The sequence below is a fragment of the Saimiri boliviensis genome, chromosome 13, assembly GCF_048565385.1.
Source record: "Saimiri boliviensis isolate mSaiBol1 chromosome 13, mSaiBol1.pri, whole genome shotgun sequence".
NCBI lineage: Eukaryota > Metazoa > Chordata > Mammalia > Primates > Cebidae > Saimiri > Saimiri boliviensis.
The window spans coordinates 44,821,123-44,838,859 of NC_133461.1; the positions used below are offsets into that span (position 1 = coordinate 44,821,123).

Genomic DNA, 17,737 nt, shown 5'->3' on the forward strand with positions numbered 1-17,737 from the left:
GTTAGCATAATAAACCTGTAAGTTTTCATTGTCTCTTCTAAGTAATTATAACATATTCATAGAGCATATTATACTTTTCAATGCATTTTATGTGCACTCTCATTTATTATCATACTTTATTTTATTTTGAACTCTATTAATATAAAAATGTAGACTGTATTTATTCCAGAGCCTTTTTATGCATTTAATGAAAGATGTGATAAGGGTTATCATTTGTTTCTGAATGAATATACTTCGAATGTTTACCAACCAACTTTTTCGAGGAATGAAAATATGTCATGCTCTTTTCCTATAGAAAAAATTTTCATAATATCCTAATGGACCTATAAGTTTACTTGTTTGAAAAATAGAAATTGTATTAAAATGTCTTTTAGACCTGATTTTTTACTAATCAAATTGTATAAAGCTATACTTATAAAACGTTTGCATTCAGTTAAATGAGTCCTATCCCATTTTACATTTCACAATAGTTTTTGTTACATTTAATTGTAATTTGTGTTAGTACTATTTTTAAAATGCATTTAAAAATATTAAAGAGTTTTGAAAGATACAATGGGACTTTTTTCTAAAAAAGAAAATAATTTTCTGTACTATTTTAAAACTATTTTCTGTGAAAGTTTTCAAAGTATATATAGTTTCATAATATACTTATATCAGCTATTTTGATCCTTATATTCATTTAGTCAAATATAACATTTATATATTCAATTATTATATCTATATTTCAATTACTTTGCCTACTTTTTACATAACCAAAGACATGTGAGAACAGTTTTTTAAAGATTATTTGGAACAAATGTACATTGAATGAACAAGTATGTGGGTGAAAGAACATGTCTTCTTTAGTTCTATTGCTGTGGTTTGTCTATACGAAAATTGTTAAGAAGAGAATAATATTTTACTAATAAAAATGCTAAGTAAGATTCTTCCATCTTAAATGTGGCCATTACATTTTAGAAAAAGGGTTTTTTTGACCTAAAAATATGAAAATAATTGGTGCCATCTAGTGGCAATACATGATGCCTCTTCTTAGAGGAGCTGCTGAAACCTATGGCTGAGTTTCAGATATGTGAGCTAGGAATGGATTGGAGGGAGCTTAGGCTACAATGCACCTCTCAGAACAAGAAGGCTTAAGCTATTTACCGACTTAAGCATTCTTCCCCATCTCATATTTTATTACAGCAGTAGAATTAGGTATTTTAATTCAACCACATTTTCCAATCATAGTGGTGCTGAGAACACAGTGGGGTCTCAATAATCATTTATCGACTGGCATTCCAGCACTATAATGGAACAATAATAATTAGTGAAATGGCAAAAGATGGTCAGCAGGAGAGAGATGAATAAAACATCCTCTGTAACTAGCCTCTAAATTATTGAGATTTGCATTTCTTTTCATCAAAAAGCCTGTCCTTGCCTTTCTACTCCCAAGTATACCCACCCCCAGCCACTTGGAAGAATTATATGGTCTCATGTTTTTTCCTGGGCACTGATCTCTATTTAAACTTGTTTTGCTAATTCATTTATACCTTTTTTTGTCTGCCTATCTCCTGCCATAATAATGTCTTCTCTAAGGGGAGGAAAATTTCTTTCATATTCTTCTATATATCCTAAAATCTCAGTACTATGTCTGGCCAGAAGTATCCAATAAATACATGTTGAATTAATGAATAAATAAATAGATAGTGGATGCTTGTTTGGATAATTTTGTTGTCCACATGCATAATAGTAGCAAGAAGCAGGAACATTTTAGAAGTACTGTTCAAACTCCGCCAGCCTAATACTCCTGATGCTTTACCAAACTCATGCTGGTGCAGAAGCTGAATCAATCTCTCTATCTCTCTCTCTCTGTCCCATTCTCTTTCTTTTCCAAATACTTCCCACTCTAGTGAAAATGGTTAAATCGCCTATTGCTTTCTAACACTTAAGGATTCTCTTAACTGTGTCAACAGTGCTTGTCAAATAACCTTAAATTTACGTGAAGTTTTCTCTTACCAGTTTCTTGGATAGCGCTTTGTTGTGCATTCACCTTATATGACAAGAATCATATAGTTTGAAGACGTGGAATTTAGAGATTGATGTGCCTCATCATTAATGATGCTATTTATCTATGATTATTATCAGTTATTGAGTATTAAATAGTGAAAAAACAATGTGATTTCTCATAGAAATCTGACCTCATTTCTGTTTAGGAAGTGGGCAAGTTTGTAAATGTGAATGTAATGTAAAGGATTCCTGCGAAGAAATGAGTCTCATTAAAGGCATCATTATAAATGTAATGTTACTAATCCAAGGTGTCCCTTTTGGACAAAAGAATTGATAAAAATTATGGGTCATCTGTAAGGATTATTTAATAAAATACTTCATAAAAGCCACAGTAGAGTTAACAGAGAATATGAGAAAACACACCGTAGAATTAGAAATACAAACAGCTAAAAAATAAGAAATATACACAAACTTCAGATAACATACAGACAGCATTGTTCTGGAGTTAACTTTGATCTCTCTTCAGTAGGCAATTTCATATCATATATCCTAAATCGTAGATTGTTTATAATGCCGTGGCATTTTTACCAACTTCTATAATTTGCAAATGCCATTGCTTAATATTAAATTTTCAGTGTACCATATTCATCAGAGGACTATAGCTTTAGCTACTGATGTTTGTCCTTGCTTTTGGAAAGATCTGTACAAAACTTGAGCTTATATATTATATAATTTGTTATGAGTTGTCCTTAGAAAGCCAGCTGTATTGTCTATGTTATTGCATTTCTCTGTGTGTTCTTCCATAGATTTGCTCTCCCTCTATAATTTAGCTTGTGAGAGAGGTACAATGAATTACATTGGAAGAATAATTTCGAGATAGAGATCTAGTGGAGACAATCTCCCATTCCTTGTAGAGTTAATTGCTTTTTATTCTGCTTCATATTTTCTACTCTCAGGAAATACTCTTCCTCTGGCTATAGCAGTCCCAAATTTGGATATTAAATTATTTTTGACACTTTCATGTGGAAAAACTTTAGCTTAATGCATTGTTTCATTTGACTACCAGATACTGGAATAGTAAAAATTTGAAACAAGTTTAATTTCTGAGATATTGTAAAGATTATTACAATTTATATATTATTATCCTATTGGTCACTCATCATTTCTGCATTCTCACAACTATTTCATGAGTATTACTGTATTCAAGGCACTCAGTGTTGAATGACCAAAACCCTAGGCTCCGTTTTCAAGATACATCAGCAGGAAGATGGAAGATATGAAAAATAGATTTGAATATAGTGGTCACACCCAAATTATACATATGATGACCACATCTAGATTACAAACAGCAAATTGTGGCCTCATCCACTGTTCTGAAAATTAGAGATTACTTTTAGTAAAAAAAAAAAAAAAAAAATCACATATACTGTGGTCTCAATTGTGGCAAATGAATGTGTGATAAACCTGGAAACATTTAGAGGAACTGACCAATGAATTTCCCAGGCAAGAGTAATTTGCCTTATTAACAACCTTCTGTCCCAAAGACTATTTTACTATAACATGAAATTTTTTTAAGTTAGGAATCTGCTTTACATAATTTATATTTCTTTCAAAAATAACTTCTGATAGGATTAAGCATCAATTAATCACACATTAATTATATAAACTAGGCTCATTGCGTTGCTTTTTAAAGTAACTTGTTAAAATCTATTGCTGCTTGAGGAATGAAAATTTTAATTTGAAGATTGGCGGCAAGAGTGCTAATTCTGTGTCAGGGAATACCTCATGTTTTTGCGCAGATCTGGTGTTTCAATCATCACAAGTACTTAACAGAATAGAGTAACACTAGAATATAGAGGAGGGATGGAGCTTGGATATGGTTGATTCCTAAATATATATTTAATATATTTTGAATGTTTGCCTAGAGCATGATCCATTAAATAAGGAAGAAGCTTCTTTTCTTTGCGAATCTCTCTTTACCATCATGTCCACTCCTTGTCGACATGTGGCAGAATTACTGCTAATACTACATTAAAGCACTGTCTGTCTGAAATTTGAATAGATTTTTTATTTTCTGCATTGACAACAGCCATGTTTAGCTTTTCTTTTTTAAACTACCTTGAAGCATCTATTGTAATTATTTGGCTGTAGTCCATTTCAGTTTTTCTACAAATTAGTATTTGTCTTATATAGTTGTTCTAATATCCAATGAACATAGTTTTCAGAACTATGTTCTATTTTTCTCAGGGTCATTTTCCACTGGAAAATGAACGTTCCTTGAGAAAATCATACCATTTTTGCAATGCCTTCACCCACTGTAGCATAATGGCAAAAATACCTGATTTTTCTCTTTTGATCAACTAAAATAATTATGAGTTTTCAAATATCAACTTGCATATTTAAATATACCTTAATTAGCTATGGTTTATTAAATTTTTAATACATTACTAGATTAAATTTACAATCATTTATCTTGGAATATCTATTGGTCTGTAATTCTATTTTGTACTTTTTTAAAAAGCTGAGGTAGGAGGATCACTTGAGTCTGGGAGGTTGAGGCTGCAGTAAGCCGTGATTGTGCCACTGCACTTCAGCCTGAGTGACAGAGTGAACACCTATCTCAAATAAGTAATTTGCATGGGGTCTTCAACTTTTGCTTCATAGACAATTCATGAGAAAATAAATCAATGAAATAATTAGTTTAATCTGGTTAACAACAGATTCCACATAATGAAAGTTCTTATATTTCAGTCTACTTGCTCTGCCTTAGACTATTCAGAGTGTATTAAATTTCCTACTTGATTTATTTCTGTGGGCATTGCTTTATATATTTGTTGGTCTTGTTATTTAGTGAATATTATAGGCTATAATTATTAAGTGATCATTTGGATTGTAATTTTTTAATAAAATGGTAACTTTCTTTCATATTATTTAAAGTTAATACTATTAACTCCTTTTTTACTGTGCATTACACTACTTTAATTTTGTATTCTATTATTGACTCTTCTGATTTAATTTTTTTAGATGTGCCTTCTATAAGCTTTATGTAAAATATTTAGAGTGATTTTGCTTTTTCAACCCATTTTTATTTAGTAATTCATTTGTATGAGAATTTTATTGGTTCTTGCTTCTATAATTTTAATATTTTCTGTGATACTTTTCTGCTTTTTTTCATTATTACATTTTGGTACATATACTACTGTGGATTAATTTTATTGCCATTAATAATAGAAAATGGAGACATTCTACTTTTAATTATCTTATTGCTTTAAATAATTAAATGTATTCATAAATCTATTTTGTATTAATTATCAAAGTCATAGATCAAAAACTTTTACCTTCCTCCATCAATATGAACAAATTGACCCCTTTATTCTGTTATCCTTTCTCCCTCCTTGCTTCCTGGTCATAATTAATTGTGCTAAGAATTATGGCTTTCCTATCATTAACATACTGTTCTTGTTTTTACCATGTAAATTGGCACTTTCAGAAAGTGTTTAGCCTTTTGCATTTCCATATCTTCAATAGTTATTTTTATAATATTATACACAGTAAATGGGTTTTCATATTTGTTAATCATTCTTTTAACTATGATCTCTCCCACTGCAGTGATTTTAATATCGGTACATCTCTTAGTTGATCAATCCACATATTTTGGTATTTTTTTCCAGTAGGCAATTGAGTTTATACATTTTCCAAGTCGTCTCTTTACTCATGAACAAGAAATGGTGGTATATAAATTTTTTAATGTCACAATCTCAGTCCTTATCTGTAAAAGAGAATAATTACAAGATGTGCCCTCTAGGCTTCTAGTAAGAAACGTGTTAGCATGAGCACTTAAAATAGTTTTTGGTACAAAATAAGGGCAGATTACATTAATAAATTTATTGTTACTATTTCTCTTCAAAAACTCTAAGAATTTTGCTCATTCATTTATTGGTGTTCATTTTAGTTGAGAGCAAACCTGAAGATATTATTTTATTGCATTTAAAGATAACATTTTTTCCTATTCATTTTTTGTTCATTTACAATATCAAAAAAGTTACCTTTGTATATTTTAAATTAATAATTTTTCATTAACTTTGCTCAAATAATTATGACATATTTAATCTTGAACGCAGGGTTTTTAAGTTCTAGTTTGGGAAACTTTCCTTCTATTTATGTCTTTAGTGATTATTTACATTACATTTGCTTTGACTCTTAAAATTTGATAATACTAATCCTGGACTATATTTTGTTTTCTGTTTTCTGTATAATTAAAAATCATTTGTTTTCCTTTGTCATACTCAGGGAGATTTACCTTTGTGTCCTTCACATTAATGTCAACTCTGAAGTGACTGGGATTTTGAGGTTATTTGTTCAAGCAGTTAGCTTCCCCTAACTCTTACATAGACCTCACTGAAAATGTTCATTGGGAAGAGTCTTAAAAGAGCTATCATAGTTAGTCATATAGACATTTGAAAGAAGAACATTACAAACTCTTCAGGTGGCAGCATGCCCATGTGTTCAGGAAATAGCAAGGTCACAAACTAATTTAAGCAGAGGGAGCAATGGGGAGGATGATAGGTGAGGTTAGAGAGATAATGTGAACCATTTTAAGGAATTTGTTATTTACTCTGAATGAAATGGAGAAATAGTTCAGGTTTTGAGCAGAGGAGTGGTTAAATCCTGACTTTATGTTTGAAAAGATTTACTGAGGCTACTGGGTTAAGAATCACTGAGGCTGCTGGTTCAGAGAACCAGAGTGAAAATAGAAGACCACTTAGGAAAACAATAATGTCTTTATTATCTACTTGTAAAATTAATAATAACAGTAATAATAACAAGATAATGAAGTCAATATAATACTAAAAGTATCAATGACTATGTAAATTGTCTTGGATTGTGAAAATTTAGGCATATCAAAAAAGCAGAGACAAGAAAGATAATTTGCTACATAAAATAAGATAAAGATAATACCTAATAGAAAAAGAAAAATAATCTATGTGAAATGAAAGCAAACTTAAAAACAAAATTAAAAGGCAGATGACTCATTGGAAAAAGAAAAATAATCGCAAAATATATGACACCTAATACATTTAATTTATTGTCTATAAATGAAAAAATAATACAAAATATTCCAGAAATTATGAAAATTCAGTTCATAAGAGCAGATATGTATATTAAATTGATAAATATTTCTGATAATCTCAAGACCTGAATTAATACAATAATGATATACCTTAATATAGGAAAAGAGGAAATTATGCTAATATCCAGAGTTATAATAGCTGCATTGGAAATGTAAATTTGTCCATTTCTTCCAGATGGAAATTTTGCAATGTTTTCAAAACATCCTAAAAGAACATATGCTATGATCTACTACTATTCAACATTAAAAATAAGTCCTATAAAAATGATTAAAAAGCTATATACAAAAATGGTTATTTAGGAATTTCCATCTAAGTGTGCTCTTATATTAGTAATGAGATACACAATAAGAGATAAGGCTGAGAATACAGGTAAAGAACATATTATGAAAACCTAGTGAAAAGTTTACACTTAATTTGCAGGGGGAGACAGGAAAAGCTTTTATGGAGTAAAATGTGCTCAGAGATGGGATGTAGCAAGATCAATTAGAGAGCAATATATAGAATGGACTAAAATGAAATGTAAGGACAAGTTGCAGATAAAAGTCACAAAAAAGTGAATTGTTCATCAAAGAGAAGTGATGAGGCACTGATGGAACAGGAATGCAGGTGTAGACTCCACAGAGCCCAATCTCAAATTATGTGTCATGTGAGAAAAACACTAGAAGGTTAGAGGTGGTACCATCCTGGTTGACTGGCAACAATTACGTTGGCATTTTCAGTAAAAAGAACTCTTGGCAACCGGATTTTCTGAAAGGATGACCGGTTTGGGACGTTAGTAGAGACTTTTTTTTTTTTTTTTTTTGAGGCAGAGTCTTGCTCTGTCACCAGGCTGGAGTGCAGTGGTGCTATCTGGGCTCACTACAACCTCTGTCTTGCCAGTTCAAATGATTCTCCTGCATCAGCCTCCTGAGTAGCTGGTACTATAGGTTCCTGACACACGTCTGGCTAATATTTGTATTTTTAGTAGAGACAGGGTTTCACCATGTTAAACAGGCTGGTATCCAGCTCCAGACTTTGTGAACCACCCACCTTGGCCTCCCAAAGTACTGGGATTACAGGCATGAGCCATGGCGTCCAGCTAGTAGAGACTATGTAGGTGGAAATATGTACCCAGTAATTCACCATGCAGTGGTAGAGTTTGGGATAAGGAATAAGAATGGAGTATAAGATCTGAGAGTCAGCCACTGTGCTGATAGTTGAAGCCATGGGAGCACATAAAAGCCTTGAAATAAAATAGGAAATGTTTGAAGACAGAACCTGGGTATGTTGCTTGATACGTATTGTTTCTCAGCTCTTTTCTATTCAGTTTGGTAAATGGTTGGGGCTCAGCCATTATGTTTCTCCTTTGTCATCTGGCTCTAAGTTAGGCTCTGCCAATAGAGGAAGACAGGAAAATTAAAGGAGAAAAAGAAACTTGTTCCTTGCTGCTTGCTTCCTCTGTGGGCTTCCTTTGGCTTCCTCTCTGTTTGTGGCTCCTTTCAGCATCTTCCTTCCCACAGCTTCACCTTAATACAACTTGCAGCTTTCGCAACACTTGCAGAACTGATTTTTTTTCACGTCCCTCCTCAAAGACATCAGAGCCAGCCAACTGGAGCTCCTTCTCCAAAGCCTGTATTCCAGGCTGGCAGAGCCTATTCTTTAAACCCGGAGACACTAGTGTCAGTCCAGAGGTTTAAGTTTCAGCTCCGCAGGGGCTCAAAAGTGCCAAACATTGCCAAAGTGTTGAGTTATATATTCTTGACTTTGCCATTAGGGAAAGCATCACTAGGAGTGGGATCAGTCTATTGGTGAAGGCAGTGGATCAACTGTAAAGATGAAAGGGACAAGTACATGGAAAGAAATTAAGAGAGGGCAGCTTTGGAGTACTGTTTCAAGAGCTGTAGTAATCAAGGAATTTAAATATTTTATTTGTTTGCAACTTTTAAATACCAGAAATAAATATTTTTCAGCAAAAGGGTAAGTGACAGGATTGAGAGAGACATTGTATTTATATGTTGTATGATGCAGGATTTGCTTAGACATTTGGTTTGCATTTCACTTGGTGAATGCTTTAAAGTAGAGAATAATACCTCACTCCTGTGGGCCTTCTCGAGTCCATCATAATATCTAGGACACAGCAAATTATCAAATTTGCTGAATTGAAGTCCAGCTGAAGTGATGCAAGAGTAAATAAGCAAAAATCTGCGTGAGATTCTGAGCATGTTACAAAGGCAATATCTGCTTTTAATTAACCTCTCTAAGCAATGGTGAAAAAAACAGGCGCAAGTCAATTAAAATAAGGTGTAACAAGTACTCTTCCTGAATTAAGCACAGAGTTCTCTAGAACCTGGGAAGAGGGGTTCAAGGAAATCTGCAAAAACTTGCAAAGATGATTATTTCAGCACTAAATCTTGGAAAGTGGGAACAAGATAGCCAAGAAAAGAATTATTCAAGTAGTGAAAACATTAGGAGGAAAGGCATACAAGTGTCAAATATCAGCATTCATTTAGGGAACTGCAGGTGGTTTGTAGTGTTTGTAGATCAGATGCAAGGAGAAAGGTCCTACATATAGGTAAGAACTATGTCATGAAGGCTCTGAATGTCATACTAAGGAGTTCATGTGTTAGATTCTGAATAACTGATCGGAAGGGCAACAAGTCTACCTTTCCAGCTGAAAAACATCCCAGTAAAATTTGCAGATTTTTCCCCTAGACTGTTGTTCCACATTAGTGTCACACTAACAGGCTATAGGTAGACTGAAATATTAATCTTGTCGGCACTTAGAGTTGTTGGGAATGACCTAAGAATGGCTTGAGATTAGACTTAGAAGCCTGTCCCATCAAAGAGCCTTGTCTCATTACCCCAGTGCAATAAAGTGACAATTTCTTTTTCTATGCTTTCCATGACATAAACATGGTTCACTATCACTGATTACATGTAATAAGTTGGAGACAGACAAATGTTTGATGAAGCTATACCAATGAAGAGCTTAGAAGTGAAATTATGAGGTTCTAGTGAGAAAAAAGAGTGAATCTCAGATTTTTTTTTGAGTTAGTGTAGACAGAACTTGATGAGTCTTTGGATGCTGATGGTGAGAATTGTCCAAATATATATATATCAGGTTTCTGACTTTGACAACAGGAAAGTTGTGATGTCAGCATCCAAAACCAGAAACTATAAATTGAGGAACAGATTTGAAACTGGATTCAATCAAATGTAAGTTATCTTTGGAGGAGCTATTTGGGGTCCGGTGCCCAACTGAATGTAAGAATCCAAAACTCAGTAAGTAGAATACAGTTGCAGAAATTATAAGCATATGCATTGCATCAAAGGCTTCAGGAAATCTTTAATAATACAGGAAATCTGGAGAAGATCTACCAAGAGAAAGCCCTGGTTTGGTGATTATGAGTTAGAAAAGGGAGTAAGAATAGAGGCAATAAAAGACTCAGAGGTTATAATTAAAAAACAAGGTATAGGAGTTTGAAACTTCAGAGGTGGCATCATTCCAGATGACAACAAGTTAGAAGGGTGTCCGTGGGTGTGAATGGTTAATGGAATGTGGAACTGAAGTTAACTCGATCTGAGTAATCCCATCAATTCTAAGATTAAAGTGTTGGACAGGTCATCACAATAAATACCGAAGTAAAAGAGAATGATGTGTGGAACAAGAGATAGACAAGAAAAGGAGACTGAGCCCCATGGGCCAAAGCCTTTGCTTAGTGTGGAAAACGACCAGGAGACCATTGAGTGGCAGGGCAATAGGTTGGAGAAGACAGAGTATTATATTCTTTAATCAATATAAATTCAAAACAGGAGTATTTTCATCTGGAGGTGGAATGGTTGAGCATGGAGGAATAATGGTTTGGAAGCAATAATGGGCAACTAGGTATACACTAACTGCAATCAGACCTTCTAGTATATAGGTCCCTGATAAGTAGCAGTCTCTAATTCAGGCCCAGGTTTAATTAATACAAACAGTTGTATCTAGTAGTCTGAAATAAGGATGAAATATAGCTAAGCTTGCTTACCAAGAAATGGCACCTCCAAAGTTCACATTGGAAAGGTTTAGACTGGGATAATTGTTCAGTCCAATTAACAAATATATATTGAGTTCCTGCTACATAAAATACATTATTGTAGATACTGAGGCTTGTTACAATAAAGCACATCCCTTAACTCTGAGAAGCATATTAGCCTTCCAGAGGAGAGAGAATAATAAACATCATTTTAATATGCTTTGCTAACCAGAGACAGAAACAAGAAAGAGGGACAGTATTAAAATGCAACTTCAAAACATTGCCACCATTTCTTTTATCAGGAAAGTTTTCAAGGAGAGAAAGTGAGTTAATAGGACTACTAAGACTTCCTAGGATGTTGCCTCATCTACACTATTACAAAAGGCATTAACAAAATGTTATTATAAGTATGTATTTATGTATTGGTGTCTATCATCAAGAATTTTTTAGAATCACATAAAATGGGCTAAGCATTGCTGAACACAGCATAAGACATTTTTAAATCTTGGTTGTCCATTTAATTAAAAAGACCTCCAGTTGTCCTGTCCACCTTCCTTTAAATGTATGAATTTCACTTGAGTTGTTACCTTCAAGAAGGTCACCTCATCCTGCTTTCAGAAAAAAACGAATTTAATGTTGCATAAATGAGATAGCTACAGGATTATACTGTTCATAAGCATAGATCTTAGCCTAAAGTGTCCCCCCAGAGCCAGGAAATTGTTTTTAGTTACTATGAGTTTCTAGTTTCTCTCTATTTCTTTAAGCTTTTTAGGAGAGGTAAAGATGGGTGGAGGGAGGGGAGAGAGAGAGAGAGAGAGAGAGAGAGAGAGAGAGAGAGAGAGAGAGAGAGAGAGAAAGAGAGAAAGAGAGAGACAGAGAGAGAAAGGCTAGCTCTTACTTTGTCTTTAGTGAGTTATCTGGTTTTCCATAGAAGTAACAGCACCAAGTGTTCCCTGTTAAAGTTAGGATTTTGGAATGTGGCCCTGATGCGCTGACAAATATCACAAATATGACTTGCACATTGTCCTGTGGGGAGTATTGTTAACATTACCCAGGTAGCCCTCCCACTGTCTGATTTATTTGCTTATAGAGAACATGTATACCTGACTTCCTGAGGGAGCTGCATATCTCAAATTTGGGTGTCATGATAATAATAACAGTTTGAAAGAAAATGAAATAGGCTATAAAGAGAAAGGAAATGGAATATATAAACTATTGTACAATGTCATGTTCATTTTCAGTACTATATAAAATAATGAAAATGTTTTTCAATAACCTTTGTTGATTTTTATAATGTGAAACATACTTTATGGAAAAAGACAATGAATGTACAAAGCAAAAAAAAAAATTAGTAAAAATATTTTTAGCTTTTGACTCAAATCTCTGCATTATTTCCCATAAGTTTAGACTAGAGATGAATTCTGAAACAAAACAACTTTAAGATAAAGAATCCTTTTTTTCCCCAGCTTTGGCCATTCTAAGTTGCTCTTTCAGGGTTTAAGTATGTATACATATATTCTATAAAGCAATCCAGTGTGATAAGTCACAAAGGTTTTATTTTTCTAATTTTAGAGTTGCATTTGGAAAACAAACTGAGAGACATTAAACAAGCCTTTCTCAAGCTTTTAAGTTTCACATCTGGAATTACAACAGTTCTCCTCTCTAATAACCCCCATCATCCCACTACACACAAATATCCTGAAAGCCCTCAAGTAAACAATAACAGTAGGATATTTTATCACTCACTACAAGTGCCCAGATGCTCTTTCATTTGTCATTGTTCTTTGGGTATTAAGATCAAGTGGCTGGATGTGGTGGCTCTCACCTGTAATCTCATCACCTGGAGAGGCCATGGCATGAGGATCACTTGAGTTTAGGAGTTTGAGACCAACCTGGGCAACATAGTGAGCCCTCATCTCTATTAAAAATTTTAAAAACTAGCCAGGCGTAGTGGCACACACCTGTAATCTCAGCTACTCCAGAGGATGAGGCAGGAGAATCACTTGAGCCTAAGAGTTCAAGACTGCAGACAGCTATAAAGTGCCACTGCACTCCATCCTGGGTAACAGAGTGAGATCCTGCCTTAAAAAAATTAATAAAATGGAAAAATTAAGATCAATCAAGGGGAATTAAGGCCAAATAAAAGACCCAAAACTTTGTGATCAAATGACTTCTGAAGTGAAAGGTAGACAGAATACAAACAATATATCAAGGCCTTCTTCAAATGTTCACTAGTAAATCAGGCTTACCTTTACAAGAGGCACTTTATTCAGGCACATGAACAACAACAAAAAACTTGCAGGTTCCTGTCACAACACCATAACCATCACCTGTGTGATGGGAGACAGGCAGGTGGTATATGTCGGACAGGAAATATTAAAAGAAGTTATGAGCTAAGAAAATGTAGTACAGTAATTTGCACCTCTAGCTTAAAGACATTAGTATGCTCAGCTTTTGACGTCTTGGCCTGTGGTAGGCCCTGTACCCATAATATCCAGAAGTTCAATAAACTGCACAGCCAGAGAGCACAGTCCCCACCAGACTGCCCCCACTTCAGACACCAGCTGGCTACTAATTTAGGGATTGCATAAGAACCGTCAGATTCAATAATTTGCGAGAAAGTTCACAAAACTCAGAAAAGTGCTATGTTTATAATGAGTTTTGTCATAGTAAAAGAATGTAAGTTAAAATTAGCCAAGGGAAAACACATAGTACCAAGTCCAGGAGGGGTCTAAATACAGAGCTTCCGTTCATCTTTTGCTCTCTGGAGTCAAGGATGGTGTTACCTCCTCTCTGCCACCAGGTGTGACAATATATACAGAGGATTGCCAGCCGGGAAAGACTTTGGTGTTCAGAATTTTTATTGGCACTCAATCACATATTGCCCTTGTTGGCTGACCTTTCCAGCCCTTTCTGGAGGTCAGGATAATCACCAGTTTTCCAGAGACTGAAATTGATGCTGTCTTAACTGTATCAGTTATTCATAAAACTAATTGCTGCAATTACTTTTGCACCAACCTAATATGTGACCCAAAGTCCCCATCATAAGTTCCGTTATTAGACTGTCCAGCAGCAAAGCCTCCAAACAAGTAAAGACATTCCAGAGGCCCAGAGGTCATCCTAATAGGTGAGGACACAGGCCAGACTGCTCTTTAGGTAATTCTACTCTATACAAATAATTACTGAAGAAACAAGGCATTACTTGACACCTTGGAACATGAGTTCTTGCCCACATCCAGCCTCAGAGGATGCAGATAAATCTGTAGAATTCCGTAGATCATACATTTCCAATAGGGGGAAGGAAAATAGTAAAACATCAATGTAGTATAAGTTATTACCGTAGGACTCTGTCTAATCAATATGGAAACATCTTGCATCCTAAGAAGTTATTTAATCTGTGATCAATCATAATAGGTACCTGTAGGAGAGAAACTATTCAAGACACTATTTAGTTGCCTGTGGAATGGGAAGGTATACGAGGATGACTTGAGGAAAAATTATCCATGCATCTGCATGGTAAGATTGATGGTTACATATTTATCTGGACTATGAAGCACAGGAGGAAAAGCAGGCTTGGCAAGAAAAGAGATACAGAATGAGGTTATGTATATGTTGAACTTAATGTTCATATCATAGGTTGTTTTTGAAATGAGAGGCCTAATGGACAGTTGCATATAAAAGGCTAATTCTTTCTCTTGGGTAACCAGGATAACTTTTTTGTCACTACTAGTCCTTTCTCTTCTTAAATACTCTCAGTGTGACATTACAGCTTTTTGACTTAAGGATATAAAACCCATAGAAGTTGGTTTCGGAGATCCAAAGATTTAGATAAAATATTAGGGTTTGGCGTGGTAGCTCATGTCTGTAATCCCAGCACTTTGGAACACTGAGGTGGGTGGATCACAAGGTTAAGAGATCGAGACCATCCTGTGCAACATAGTGAAACCCTGTGTCTACTAAAAATACAAAAATTAGCTGGGTGTGGTGGTATGCAGCTATAATCCCAGCTACTCAGGAAGCTGAGGCAGGAGAATCACTTGAACCCAGGAGGCAGAGGTTGCAGTGAGCTGAGATTGTGCCATTGCACTCCAGCCTGGTGAGCAGAGAGAGACTTTGTCTCAAAAAAAAAAAAAAAAAAAAAAAAAAAAATCAGATAGTCAAGTGGTACTAGATCAAATAGATTCATGTGTGAATTATCTAGAGTTATATATTTTACTAACCCTTTCTTTAGTATAAATAGTTGAAATTGTATTTTTTGTATTTTTTCTTTTTAAAATTTTCTTTTTTTTTTTCCTTTTTTTTCTTTTTTCTTTTCTTTTTTTTTTTTAGAGACAGGGTCTTACTCTGTCATTCAGGCTGGAGTATAGTGGTGCTGTCATAGCTCGCTGCAGCATCAAACTCCAGGGCATAAGTGATCCTCCTGCCTCAGCCTCCCAAGTAGTAGTTGGGACTTACAGGTGCATACCACTGTACCTGGCTGTTTCTCTCTCTCTCTTGTTCTCTCTCTCTCTCTTCTTTCTCTCTCTCTCTCTCTCTGTCCATATATATGTATGTATATTGGTAGAAACAGTCTCATTTTGTTTCCTAGGCTGGTCTCAAACTCCTGGGCTCAAGCAATTCTCCTACCCTAGTCTCTCAAAGTGCTAGGATTACAAGCGTGAGCCACCATGCCAAAACTGAAACTGTTTTTCATTTGCATGTAGCCAAATATTACATAAAAAGTTAACCAGAAAAATGAATCAAGATGATCATCATCATGTCAGCTATTGTTGTATGAACCTGACGAGATAAATATATAAAGATTTCATCGTAGAAAGCAAAAACACATGAAAACAAGTGATAGAAAGGAAATACAAAAGTTCAAGTAGGTCAAATGCAACCTAGAAATACAAGGTTAGTTGTATTGGATGGGGAAAACATGAGTGTGGTGTGCGTTCAGAGGTTAGAGTTGGTAAATGTGAAGTGACAAGTATTAAGGAGTAATTGAAGTTAAGAGTCAGCATTGGCTTGCCCAGGAGATTGTGCTGAGGGATAACTACCTATGTATATTAACGGTGCTCAGGCAGCACACCTCAGTAGTTAACAACTTCATCTGTCCAGTCAGATAGCTCTCTGTTCTAATCCTGACTCCAGGATTACCTATTTCATTATCTTGGTCAAATTACATAACTACTCTAAGTGGCAATTTTCCATTGAGCATATAGTTATAAAGATTATCTGAGATGTTTATAAAGCATTTATTTTATTGCCTAGAAGTTAGTAAGCTAGTAAGCACACAACAAATGTTAGCTCCTATGTAAAGAGGTTAATATATGTTTACTTAGTGCTATGGTTTGAATGTTTGTCCCCTCCAAAACCCATGTTGAAATTGAATTGCCATTGTAACAGTATTAAGCAATGGGACCTTGAAGGGTGATTAGGCTATGAGTGCTCTGCCTTCATGGGTAGGATTCATACCATTATAAAAGGGCAAATTTGGCCCTCTTTTGCCTCTGCCTGTCTGCCTTCTTCCATGTGATGATGCAGACACACAAGTGTTCTCCCAGATGCTTGGGAGGATTTGATCTTGTACTTCTCAGCATCCAGAACCATGAGAAAATAAATTTCTGTTCATTATATATTACCCAGTCTTAGGTATTATGCCACAGAAGCACAAAACAGACTGAAACATGCAGTATGCAGTGAATGAATATACTCTGCTTTGTAAACCAAGAAAAGGTAGTATAACCACTTAAATATAGGTTTTCTCAATAAACCATGGCTATTGTATATATTTGGTAATGACATTAATATTTTCCAAAAATATATTGATATAAATTAAAAGCTACTTCCTTGAACTGATTCAGAATTCCTTGTGAGATAAGACATTATAGAAGTTACCTATAAAAAATATAAAAAATATTGCAATGTTTTGTACAATGTGGAGTTAGGAAAGTTAAAGATATTTCAGCCTAAAGATTTTCAAATGAAGCATTCCACAGTAAAATGTCTACTACGTGAATTTCTCTCCATATTAACATGGATATGCATGGCTCAATTATTTTAATTATATTTAACAAAGTCATTAATTGGATATTTTTAGTTTCCAAGGCTTTTTTCTTCTGCCACATCCTTGCTCAATGGCTGCCCCCTCTAAGGCCTCCTCAGACCTCCTTATTAGACTTGTCATTCCATTCTTTGTTTCCACTGACTCTTAGAGTTGGAGTTTTGCTCTTGTCATCCAGGCTAAAGTGCAATGGTGCAATCTCGGCTCACTGCAACCTCTGCCTCCCGAGTTCAAGCACTTATCTTGCCTCAGCCTCCCAAGTAGCTGGGATTACAGGCACCTGCCACCATATCTGGATAATTTTTGTATTTTTAGTAGAAATGGGCTTTCACCACATTGGCCAGGTTGGTCTAGAACTCCTGACCTCAGGTGATCTACCAGCCTCAGCCTCCCAAAGTACTGGGATTACAGGCATGAGCCACTGCACCTGGCCCTTAGAGAGTATTTTACTCTTCACAGTTTAGTACAATTTTCTGTTGGAAAGCCTGCCTCTGTTGTAGATTGTAGTAATTGTGCAGCAGGGACAGTGTTTTTTTTTCTTTTTTCTTTTTTTCCAATGTATATCAGAGTGCTTTGAT

The 17,737-nt window shown here is 34.9% G+C and overlaps 1 protein-coding gene across 4 annotated transcripts in view; it reads left to right on the forward strand.

Moving 5' to 3' along the window:
• The window catches only part of CCDC178 (coiled-coil domain containing 178), a 538,381-nt gene that overhangs the window by 279,115 nt on the left and 241,529 nt on the right, over positions 1-17,737 (forward strand). The gene's annotated exons all lie outside the window — the stretch shown is intronic.